Raw genomic sequence first — 12,026 nt, 5'->3', positions numbered from 1 at the left:
AAATTATGATTTCATGCCAAGATATTAAACCAAATATATCTGACCTACCCAGAGCTTTAATTTAAACAATTTGGCAAGTGTTAATATAGCAGATAATATAGATACATATATCAGTGACTATTTGTTTAGATAGGAACTGAAAATTATCTCAAGAGCAAAGGAAAAACAATGAAGAAGATAACCTGTAGCAATGCGGAATGTGGACACTCAGGATTTATCTTTTAATGGATTATCCTGGTGTAGAAGCTGCGGGCAAAAATGTACTATAATTCATTAAGGTATACTGAACACTAAAATAGGAGCAGGTATTTCTTAGTTTTAAATGAAAATTGATGTAATTGTTTTGGCCTATAAAACTTACAATCTTTGTTGGTATTACTTAAATAAACAATAATTGCATCAATAAAACGTTAATTTTGGGTCAGGCTATTGGGAGGATGTCCATGTTCCGGGCAACCACTCCTGCCTCTTTTTTTTTAAATAATTGCTTTATTGTATTGTATGTAAAACTAGAGACCGTTTTTCTGCTTAGTCCTCAAACTTTCTTATGCTATATTGATAATGTTCTTAATCGCCTCTTATAGTGTTTTTTTTGTAGGGATCCTGTAATGTTTATCCAGAGAATGTGTATATGTACAGTGCTGTGAAAAAATATTTGCCCCTGCCCAAATTCTTCATTTTTTGCTTATTTGTCACATTTAAATGTTTCAAATAATTCAACTAATTTTAATGTATGAAAAAAAGAGAACGTGAGTCAACACAAAAAGTAGCTTTTAAATTAGCATTTTTTTTATTTATTGAAGGTAAAGAGTTCATCAAAACCAATATCACCCATGTGAAAAAGTACCGCTAATTGCTCTTAAACCAAATAACTGGTAGGCTGACAACTATTGGGAAGGTTTGACAATGTTCCAAGTAGACAGTCTCCCTCACCATGCTTTGCAGGAGTCACAGAGCCTTAGAAATGGATTTTAAACCCTTTTCAGACCCATAGATATCAATGACTTCATCTGTTCTTGGATTTCTTTAGATTGCAGCATTATGTTCTTCCTTTTTGAGACATTTTTTGAGCCTGGGTTGGCAGTAATCGCACCTGAGTCTGTCTAGCGAAATTGAACCCAGTTATCTAATAAATTAATTCACAAACGGTGTATTTCTTCTGTTAATTTCATTTATGGATCAATATTTGGTTTGTTGCAAACTTCCTGAAATTAGCTACATAATACTTTTTGTACCAAAAAAATGCTCATTTTGCTGTTAATTTTTACTGAGGTGGCTTGAGCTAGTTGCACTAGATTCCAGTGGGCAAACAAACATTAAGGAGAAGAAAAAACACGTAGGGCTTTTGCAAGAAACCAACTATTGATTCTGCAAAACCAATCAGTACATACAAGTCCTATTAGTTATATGCTGCTTTATCTTGTCTCAGTTTGAATAGGCTTTGTTATGAGGAACAGAACTTGTCACTCTTTGCAAGAAGTTTAGTAGTTCAGAGCTAGAAGTCACAGCAAATGCCACTGCAATTTAAGCAACAGTGATCAAAGATAACTATCTCGAATCAACAATAGTCAGTTCCAATCAATTCCCTCTAATCCAAAACACAGAAGGGACATCATGTTCAAATAGACAATTTTGTGAATGTCTTGACCTTTAACTGATGACTCAAAGTGTTGAAAATACGCTTAGGTTCACTGAGAGTATGTCTTAACCTTGAATAGTTTGAGATGTTAAACGAAGGCAAACAAAAAAATAGTCTGGTGAGTGTTATACATTTTATTACCATATATTTTTGCTAAAATTTATATATGCTTAGGTCATTCATATGAATTCATGTGTAGCATGAGAGTGTGTATAAGGTGCATTTTCTCTTGATTTCCCATAAACACAACAATTGATGGTTGCAGTGTCACCAAGATCAGAGGATATATTGATGCAGCACATCTAGTTTATAAGTTGTTTTCTTATAGTATAAAATACTTGCTTACACTATTCACAAAGGTTTGAGTGGTGTCAAAATGAAAGTCAGGTTAAGTGGCTGAGTCGCCTGAAATTGACTCATTTACTCACTAAAGTGAGCTTGACTGTCAATTCAACTAGAGTTCAAGTTTTAATTCAGATGGAGTTCTAACTTGCAACACATTGCTATGAAAAGGAAAAAAAATGTTTAATTCTTTTAATGTTTATTCAGAAAAAAAACTGACTTGAATCCCTAACCATTCAAGCTATAAGTCAAGTTAAAAAGGGCTTCATGTTCACAAAATCCCCATGACACTAGGAGATTTGAATTGACCCTAAACTCCATTAACCAGAATATGACAGCCCAATTCAATGACCAGCTTAACCTCTGACTTAACTTAGACTTGAAAACTTGACTATTGCCTTGCAAGACTAACTAGACTGACAGACTGGGTAAACAAACATTTTAAAAATACAGCATCCCAACTAAATGACAATTTGATCCAACGACTGGTTCCTGGTTTTAGTAGAGGCAGCAAGGGATGGATTTAATTGTGACAGAAGAACAATATATACCGCAGTGGATTCTAAAATGTCTATAATCAGCTGGTGTGGGAGCACACTAGGGGATAGAAAAGGAAAAAAGACCAGGTATACATTAAATACGATTTTAATCTTTTTTATAAAAATATATCATAGATGAAAGTCTAGATAAAATAGATATCTAACAGCGTTTGCAACCCTTAGTAAACTTGAGAAAAACCTGTGTCAGGAAATCCAAATTGTGCAGTGATGAACCTGACGCGTTTCGCCCTATGGGGGTTCTTCAGAGGTAAAGATAAAAAAAAGAAATGGATACCAACTGTGTGATCCTTATGATGAATACAAGAGAAATTCAATGAAAGAATGTTTTCTTGAAACTTTAAGCACTTAAAAGTACCTTTTTGTGCTGAAACTATCTCTGTTACCGGTATAGCAATTGGATATGTTAAAGATCCATAAGGCCAATCACTCAGTTTAGCCTTTACAAATAGGAACTGTGTCTCTCATGAGGATTGCGTGTCAAGCCACCTACTCAGTGTGTGTGAAGCTCCGTGAGTGAAAATGCAGTTATTACTTCTGAATCACCAGCTAATTATATCCCATTTGCCTTCTCCTCTTGTGGATATTGTTAACTTGTCCTCTGGCAGGGGTAGATAGCAGCCATATTTTCATTATTTTCCCTTATTTCCTTGAATATTATTATATAATATATTAATATTACATTGCTGCACTTTTTGGATTGGCACAGTTTCATACCCAGTTTTGTATATTCTAAAATGTCTGCTGGTTGCATGGGACCATGCAAATATATATGTACATATACTCCTGTGCACAAAAGTCCAAAACACACATTTTCATACGCCTGTCTCCAAGCAAGCCACTGGTGCACAGGAGTATAAATATATGTATATAGATATATACATATATAAATATATCTATATCTATATATATCTATATATATCTATATATATATATATATATATATATATATATATATACACCGATTATCCATAACATTATGACCACTGACAGGTGAAGTGAATAACACTGATAATCATAATCATGGTCACTTCGTCCTCAGAGTTGATGTGTTAGGAGCAGGACAAATGATGATTATTTTTTTTGTGCTGTCCCTATTACTGTCAGCCCGGCCTGGTTGCCAGGACACCTAGTTTTCAATGTCCAATCAGTAATTGATCCCGACTCTGTTACTATGCTATTGGAGTATTCTTCCCAGTTAACCCTGTGTGTTGGTTGGCTGATCATTCCTATTTTTTGTTTATTATCCTGTGATCCTTAGATGAAACAAATATCATGTTTTATAGTCTGTTTTGTATTTTCATATTTATTTTCTTAGAGTGGTATTTCCCTCCTAATTGTTCTTTTCTTATGTTCTTCCGTGGTATCACTATTTCAGTATATCTTGTATTTGTTTCTTTTGATATTGGGGGTGGAGTTATTCACCTGTGGGGTTTGAGGTCACTTTCTGGATTTCAGTTACATGTACTTTTTTGTGTATTGTTAACTTGATAAAGGACCCGTAGAGGTCTGAAACATAGATTCTGTGTGTGCTAATAAAATCCTTTGTGGATTGGCATTTTAAACTCCCTTAATCAGTCAGTGAGTAAGTTGTCTTTCCAGGTGCAAATATGTTTTTGTTAAGTCTGCATTTGGAAATTTAGATTTTTTTCTCAATTCACACGCACATATCATTTTTGGAGTCTATAAACTAATGAGCAGGTGTACCCCCTGATGATGCAAGACCTGCTGACCTGCTGCTTTGTAGTAATGTCTGGAGTTCAAATGTTCAACTCTCGTACAAATTCCTACTCTTAGATAGACCCAATTTGAGTGCATAATGAGTAGCATAGCTTTTGTTGGAAAAAATCCATTCTCAGATTTTGTATATTACAATAATTACAAAATTATTCTATTAATGCCAATCACATAATAGACAAGTTGCCAAATCCCTCTGCTGCAATTTGTTCCTGTAATGTCTTGCCATGCTGAATGATATACATTTCAATGTTTATATCCAAGAGAAAGCAGCACTATAATTCCTTGCACTTTAAACGGACAATTGTGTTTGCAGAGGCTTTACTGAACACTTGGCAACCACTCAACTTGAATAAGTTGAATACATAATTACATTTTAATAAACACTTAGAAAGGAAGTCCTCAGGACCTTCTACTAATCAAGGGGCCTAGCAGATGCCTCTTCTCTTCGTCCTCCCTGGATGCAGTTTAGGCAGTTTTAGTACATGCCCATTCTCGGCATTCTGTACCAAATGGGGGTTGATATTTTTATAATTTTTACCCCCCATCCCAACACAGTAAGTTAACCCACAAGACGATCTCTCAAAAGTACAATGTACACAAATGAAAAATCTACCCATTAAAAGATTACGTGTCATATGTCCATTACTTGGCATGCATTTGTGTGGGTTGGATTTACTATACATGCCAGCAACCTTTAATTACATTTATAATGGGACAGATTATCACAAAACTAATGTGTGTTCAGCTACATCTAGGTCTCTTCATTGACACACTCATCTGCATGCGATAACGTATCATGGCTGCGTCCACATTATATAAGCAACACCGTGAAGCAGAAACCCTGTCTTGTTATGTACCGGACCATAAAACCTTTACACATGTTAATAGAAATATCTATATATTTATAGGTAAAAGGCATATTTTTCATTTTTAAGCTGCTCTGATCACACAGTCTCAGTCTGTGAATCAGTTAGAGGTCTACTGATGAAACCAGTGATATTCATTAGAGTTCCACTCATTAATCCTGTTCGCAGAATTACATTATACACCACAGTATATATATAAATGAGTGGTTAGATAATTTAGACATTATTGCACAAAATGATAAAATGATAAGATCACCGGAATATGTTAAGATTGCCATATATTTTATCCCTTTAATGATATATTCTTAAGACGGTACTATTTTTAATGACATATAGTCAGAGGATGTTTGTCATGGAACAAGTTTGTGCATCTGACCCTGGGGTTCCAGAATAATGTTGAAAAAAACACATTTTCTTGTATAGATACAGACTGTACTCTGTGTACTTTTAGTAACTATCTTAGAAGTGAGAATTTTACAGTGTGATGTCACTTTTTCTCATAAGGGTTATTAACATATATAAATATATACTTTTTACAGTGGTGGGATGCATTGTTAATTGTTAGCATGTGGGTGGTTGACAAATTTAAGAAATAAAGCAACAAAGTAAATTTAGCACTGAAACTGAATATATACTACTATCAAATAATCATTCACACATGAATAAATGCACTTTTTATACCACATTATAATTAATATTTCAATTCAATATATTACCATTTCAATATATTACCATTTCAATTCCCTTTCAATGACCTTACAAATCTAATTATTTACAAAAAAAATCTAACAAAAAACAGATGATGGTGCCCTTTTGGAATTAAAGTAATTTTTCTTGTGTCTTAAGGCACAGTCCTCTAGGGCAATTAAACTCAGGAACAGCAAAATTTCTGACAAACTATTTTTATGCACAAGTACCCCAAATCAAATCAAAGATGTGTCAAGGTACCTCTTAGTACGTCCTAAAGAAAATGCAGCAGCATGCTGCAACCAGATGGTTCTTAGTTCACGGGAGCGTCTTGCAACAAGGCACTGCCATGAGACCCAATCGGTGGCTGGTAGCATCATGTGATCTTTGAGATTGGTTATCACATGGCTTTTGAGCTTAGTTACACTGCCAGAGACAGCGTGGTACATTGTGGGTTTTAGGGAGAAAAACTCTAATTAAGAAAAATGCAATATAAAATAAAATCTTTTTCTTAAAATGGTAAGATTCTATACTGCTGAAGAAGCTTACGTTATCCTGGCATTGGATTCACATGTTGATGATCTCATGACGCCACACTTGCATTATTGAGCCTTTACCTAACGTTTCATGTGTTACAAAAGGTAACACTGATGACCAGCTTCCAACTCACAAAAAGAGGCGCACTGAACCCGCTGCCTGTTTAAGAAGATTGTTGGGTATCCACAAGCATGGTGATCCCTTAAATAACCATATTTACAGAGACTCCTGGCATCATAAGCAATATTTATGCAAATCATTTTTTTGTGTGAAAATGTACCTACATAGAGAAATCCCAATTGTTTTATGAATTGTCACACAAAAATAGAAAATAATTTTTAAATAAACCAAGTCACGAGCCTGGTAAAACAAGGGAAAAACTGAGGGTATTTTGAATAGGCACATAACCTGCATAAAAATCCTAAGGAACTGTCAAGTCTGTGCTGTGTAACTACCACAAGACCATTCTAAAACTATGCATATGGGGTATTTCTGTAATCTGGAGGTGTATCTGAACATTTTTTATAGAATTTTCGGCCATTTCACATATCCTGTGCAAACATAAACAACGCAATGTAAGAGTGCAGGAATATATTGCTATGCAAAATGGCTACATGACAATTGTCTGAATTTTGTGGGGGGGGATTTAGAACTATGAGATCTCAAATGAGATATAGGGCCAGCAAAACAAAACATGAAAAGTTTGGAAACAGTATTGGGCAAGTTCCAAGAACACTATACATGTGGGGGTACCTCTATAATCTGGGGATGTAGTGGAACACATTGTTATCGATTTCTCAGCCATGTGCTGCAACGGAGAAGAGCTTTAGCTTTAGCTAGGGCTAAGTTTGGTAGTAATTGGTGGCTTAATGCTCCTAGCAACATCATGGGTACATTATTCATGGAAAAGGGGAGTCGTGCTCCAATCAATTTATGGTAACAATGGCAAAATAGCTGAGTTCTTTAGGGTAGGGGAAAAAACCCAGTCCTGGAAGGGTTAATCCTCCCTACCAGAACCAGCTAAGAGAGGCTCAAGCAAATGTCGTTCATACAGCATACAGAGGTCCAGATGGGTAACGCTTCTAATTGCTCAGGGATCTTCTTTCAGGGCCTCTTCTTGCCCTGGGAACATAAGGGAATTCCAGTCTCCATTAAAGTGGATGGAGCTTCGGCCCTCCCTGCTCTCTAACTGCTTCATACCAGAGACCTATATACAAATATATTCATACATAAATCTATTTTTGTCTACTCTGCGCAATAGAGGTTGGTTTGGCTGACTTGCAGAGCTTGGGGATAAGTCAAGCCAACTCTCTCTCCAGAGACCTATGACCCCTTTCCACTGACCCAGGCATACATGCACAGTAATGTATCACATGGGGAGCAATCTTATAGTACTTTTTCTGATGCAACAAAAAATGGATCATTACTTTCTGGCTAACATTTAGATATTTCACTAGAAAAATAAATGAATATAAACCACTACTTTTTTTCGTAGATGTGCGATCCTTTTGGAACCATTTGTCTCTACAATAAAAATGACGTGTTTCATTTTCTACTGGTTGTGTATAGAATATAAATATAGAAACTCCTTTATAAGTAGGTTGCAACATTGCTAATTAGCACTTTAAATGAATTGTGACACAGCTTCTAACTAGTAACAAAATAGGCATTGAAAGATGAAGCAGAGTGACAGTGAAATGAAAGGTATTGTGAGTCAGCTGTCATCTCTCACTTCATTAACAAGGAAACATGTCTGCAGCTTGCACGAAGTTCTGTAGTAATATTCACATCATTTTAAGAGAGATGGCACCTTCAAGCAAAAAAAGTACAGTTTACTGGATCATCAACCAATCACTGTACAAAGTTGGCAAATTTAGTACTGGATAGAACAGCGGTTGGAGGTACTGACAACATTACTATTAAAGATGGGTAAAAAGTAAAGTTTTCTTATTACAGGAGTCACTGCAAAAAGACAGGTATTTGAGGAAACTCCTATGAGCACTACAACATCACTAGAAGGGTGCATGGGAAAACCTGTTTTTAGATTTTTGGGAGGTGTATTACATCCTCCACATACTTAAGTAAGGTAGGTAGTGATTTTTTGTTAGGGTTTTAATTTTTTTTTAAATTAACCTAATTCCCTCCATCTCATATGGCATCGATGGGGGGGGTATTTAGGTAGTTTCATCTAACACTGATATCATTAACCTTTGCACACCCACACCCAAGGGTAGAGATTATGGCTGAGTGGTCTCTTTGCAGGGTCCAGTTAAGGGGATTCTGGAGCCATATTATAACATTTAGGGGGCTGGGAGAATAGCATTGTTCAATACAGAGCCATAATTTATGTACTGGGATAGCCGATTCTACTATTTTGCAAAGGTGTGCTGGGCATCAGCTCTAATTACGATTTCGTTTTGTTCTTCTTTTTCTCTTCTGTAAATACAGCAACAAATAGATTGGCAAACATGCTGCTAACACAGTAAAATAGAAGCTAATGGGGGATAGAGACCATGTGGAGTACAAATCAGTCTGCTTGTCTTCATGCTACAAAACAATATGTATTAGTTAACCTCCAGTTTCTTTCCGTTCCATTTATCTGTAGCATGTTTCAAGGATATTTGTGTGCTGTTTTCGATAGACTAGTTTACCATCCTGTTTTGTACATGATTATGCATATATGGCATTCAATTTAACAACAGTTTGACGTATCTGAAAGATAAAATGAGAACTTTATAATAAATGTTTTCAAGCGTCTATTCAGTCAGATACAAAAAACCCTTAAACCGAACAAAGGAGCTTTTCAAATGTGTAAAATGTATGCCATCCCAAGAATATTAACATGTTTGGTTCAGCCACCAGGACAAAAAGTAAAAGACTCCAATTCTATAACTGGAAAAACTGAATGAGTGTTTATAGTTAGGAATATCCTTAATTACTGTATCCTGAACATATAACTTATGCATGATGATTGAAAAAATACATGGAGATGGCTTTTAGTCTGTAGTAACCAAAATAATTGATCCAAGGACAGTTTATATCTACCCACATGAGTTAACCCTGCTTAGGATGTAGTTGAATATTTTGTACTAAATAATACTTTTCTATATAAGTCTAGGAGCCTCATGGAAAACTATCCATAAACTGTTACTACACTCACTTCATATCTTTCCCTTGATGAATCAAAGAGGTTTGCATGGACCGTAATTGTTCTTGGAAAGACCTACAGTCAACTTTGAGCTCCTCATGTTCCTCACAAACTATATGTGCTTTACCTTTCTAAGCCTCTCTGAACAGTTGTTGCCACTTGTTTGGGATGGTTAATTCCTTAACAGTATGGTAAAATCAGTGAAGAGTACAGTAATAAAGAATCAAGGTCGTGTGCAGTAAAACCCACATTTTCTATAGGGCTAAAAAATACACAGTCATAAACTGTGGGGTAATCATCATAACAGGTTCTATAAAGGAGAACCCACAGAATAATCGGAATACACCACAATACCAGTTTGTAACCTATATACAAAACAACTTGCACATCCACCTAAATAATCAATAAATCATGGAGTGCAAATAAACCCAAGAATGAGGTTTACTAAACAATCATAGCACTAACTGGTTAGTTAAAGTTAAAGAACTACTAAATAACATAATCAAAATACCAGCTTATTTGTTTAGCAGGGAATATAGAATTGGCCAGTTAATATATCATAAAAATCTGAGAATATTCACCACTATTCCCTAGTAAAAAGTAGGTTTACAAGGAATGGAGCCTTAAATTCATAGTAAAAAGGTTTTGTACCGTGTTTGCCGTTGAGAAAACAGGAGAAAAGTAAAGTATAAATGGTATCATTTTAACTATACTTTTCTCTTAAATTCATAGTGAAATGTAGAGTAAAAAAAATTATAAACGATTATTGTCATTGTTGAATGGAATATACATAATTTATATATAAACATTTGTCTATAGTTTTAGTTGATCGTATCCATGAGACCTAGACATTGGTAAAGCAAGAGTAGAAGCCACCTTTCTGGGTGTTAGGTGATGATTTTCTTTATTTGATATATTTTTTTCTTTTACTTCATTTAAAAGTGATATATGGGGGCATTGATGCCATGCCTCCCCAAGTGGTTGATGGCCAATGGACATAGGATGGAGGCAAGAGAGTTAGGTAAGGGATGGTAAGGGAGTTAAACCACAGAAGTTTTTTGGTAACTCCTATGGATGTAGTTTTGAATATTTTGGATTGGTTGAGTGAATACAGTGCAGTATAAGGCTTTGAAGAAGTACTTGCTCTTTTTAGCAGCATCATTCATTTATCCTAGAGGAACACATACCCAATATAATGCCACAATTTAAATATCTAATTCAGAGCAAATACACTTTAAAATGATGGTCCTGAATAAATTTTTTTGTTTCTATGAGCAAAGTAGCTTAGCCTTTTTTGTTTTTTCTGTCAGTCTGTGTTGTCAGCTCATGGTTGGTCCCTCACTGACACTGTATTATGATCATCGGGACCTGGTTAATGTAAACTACAAAACAGAATCATTGTGCAGAATGACTTTACTTGAATTGTTTAAACCCAACTGGGTACTTATTGCTTGTAAGGAGGCAAGTCAGTACATTTCTGCTATGTACACATTTTATTTAAGTGGAATGTTCTCTACTTTTGTGAGTCTTATTCGTTTTTTAATGTGCAGTATTTAACAACATTTAGACTCTTTTGTATCTCTCCTACTTATCTACCGTGTCTTGTATATACTAGACATTATTAGACTCAGTCCCAATAATAAAAGGTGTTGCTACCTCACACTGACACATTGAATCAGAGGGTTTGTTGTTTACCTTTTTTTATACATTGGATGGGCTAATATGTTAAGTTTTTTAAGAGGTCAGTGTGGGTTTTTTTGTATTCTTTTGAGTGATTGTGATTTTATAAGGATAATAAATAATAGTTTGTTATTGATTTTGGGTGGGTCTTTATGTTGTTCATTGTTAAGCCATATTGGATTTGAAGTATTTGTGTTGACCCCCCTCATTCAGTTATAATTATTCATTGAAGTCACCTCATTAGTACCTTTCTTAAAACAACTTTAGGATTACTTAAGTGGTTTATATATAATAAACACTAAGACAATCATGTGTTGAAACCAGACTGCTTAGGCCCAGAGCATAAAACCCATCAACCCCTAACCACTGAATAAAAACAAACACCAATATATTAGGGTAGGGCATTGGACACAGCTTTAATATCCCATTCCAACATACAACAATAATATGAACTTAATATAATATTCCAGCAGCTGCAGTGACTAGCCCTATGAGTGGTTCTCACCACAACTTGTGGACCAGTCCTGGTCCAGTAAGTGCTGTGAGCTGCCTGCTGGACCTGCCTCCCCAAGCCCATTTGGGCACCACTTCCCGGAATGCTTACTTCCACCCTGGCCAAGGGAAACTCTTCCGCAACTGTGACTACAAGATAATAAGACAGCAACAACAAACAGAAATAAAAGTGTATCATACATAACCAATTGGGTGGGCGGTTGACCTGTCCAGAGAGGATCCAGGTGTAAAATAGGTAGAATCCTCTACACCACCTCCTTTATAAACCATTTTCCTCCCTTTGCAACATTGTTGCAGGTACCAATTACCAGACTGCA

Source organism: Sceloporus occidentalis, unplaced genomic scaffold (genome assembly GCF_023333645.1).
Source record: "Sceloporus occidentalis isolate IW3139 unplaced genomic scaffold, rSceOcc1.0.p SCAF_80, whole genome shotgun sequence".
NCBI lineage: Eukaryota > Metazoa > Chordata > Lepidosauria > Squamata > Phrynosomatidae > Sceloporus > Sceloporus occidentalis.
Note: the sequence above shows the minus strand (reverse complement) of the source record.